At 38.9% G+C, this 1,384-nt stretch overlaps 1 non-coding gene across 1 annotated transcript; it reads right to left on the bottom strand.

The window, feature by feature from the left end:
- Positions 1-388: 388 nt before the first annotated feature.
- Positions 389-495, bottom strand: LOC128293563 (small nucleolar RNA R71). The gene has a single exon (XR_008283744.1). It is a non-coding gene; the product is annotated as a small nucleolar RNA R71 (small nucleolar RNA).
- Between the last annotated feature and the right edge of the window lie 889 nt (positions 496-1,384).

The following is a 1,384-nucleotide window of genomic DNA, read 5'->3' on the forward strand; positions in this document are numbered from 1 at the left end:
GGTTAATCAAAATCCTACTCCACGCACTATGTATGATTATGCTAAACCTTCTTTAACAGGAACTAAATCGAGCATAGTTAGACTTGTTGTAGCTACAAATACTTTTGAATTAAAACCTAACACTATTCAAATGATACAACAGTTTGTTCAGTTTGATGGTTTGCAGGATGAGGATCCCAACACTCATTTAGCCAACTTTTTAGAACTGTGCGATACATTTATAATTAATGGCGTTTCTGATGATTCCATACTTCTTCAGTTGTTTCCCTTTTCATTGAGGAACAAAGCTAAACAGTGGTTGAACTCGTTACCACGAGGGTCAATTAATACTTGGGAACAAATGACCGAAAAATTTTTACTAAAATATTTTCCGCCGGCTAAAACGGCTAAATTACGTAATGATATCTCTTTTTTTGTGTAAATGGATTTAGAAACACTCTACGATGCATAGGAGAGATATAAGGACCTTTTGAGAAGATGCCCCCACCATGGGTTACCACTTTGGCTCCAAGTACAAACATTTCACAATGGTCTGAATCCTTTGACTCGACAAATGGTTGACGCAGCTGCTGGCAGAACCATCAACAATAAAACATCGAAAGATGCCTATGAGTTTATAGAGGAGATGTCACTGAATAACTGTCAATGGCAACTCATAAGGACAAAGCCAACGAAAATAGTCGGCATTTATAACTTCGATTCAGTCACCATGCTCTCTAATCAGGTAAAACTCTTAAATAAAAAGATTGATGGTTTTCTTAGTTCTTCACAGGTTCACCCAGTAATGCAGTGTGAAGCAAGTGGAGGTGGAACAAACCATTTGGAATACCAACCTTATGGCCACAACATGGATAACGAGCAATTAAACTACATGGGTAATAATCCTCGTCTTCAAAACAATCCATATAGTAACACTTATAATGCAGGTTGGAGGAACCACCCCAATTTCTCGTGAGGTGGTCAAGGAAATCAAAGACCACAACATCCTCTAGGCTACCAACAACTACCCTACCAATAGGAAAAGAAGCCAAACCTTGAAGAGACGCTCTCAAAGTTTATTTTGGTGTCAGAAACTCATTTCCAGAACACTGGGACAGCACTTAAAAATCAACAAGCGTCGATCCAAGGGCTCGAAACTTAGATAGGCCATCTTTCCAAACTAATTTTCGAACGACCACAAGGTAGCTTGCCAAGTAATACTGAACCCAACCCAAGGGAACAACTAAACTCAATTAATATTCAAGATGAAGAAGGATTTGTTTAGCCTGAACCAGAACCGAGGCAAGAAACTATGGTAAGCAGTGGTCAAGGTGAGGTAGATAACAATAAAAACAAAACGGTGAATGTCAAATATAAACCTCGTGTGCCATACCCCAACGAGACA

This window comes from Gossypium arboreum, chromosome 5 (genome assembly GCF_025698485.1).
Source record: "Gossypium arboreum isolate Shixiya-1 chromosome 5, ASM2569848v2, whole genome shotgun sequence".
In the NCBI taxonomy this organism is placed as follows: Eukaryota; Viridiplantae; Streptophyta; class Magnoliopsida; order Malvales; family Malvaceae; genus Gossypium; species Gossypium arboreum.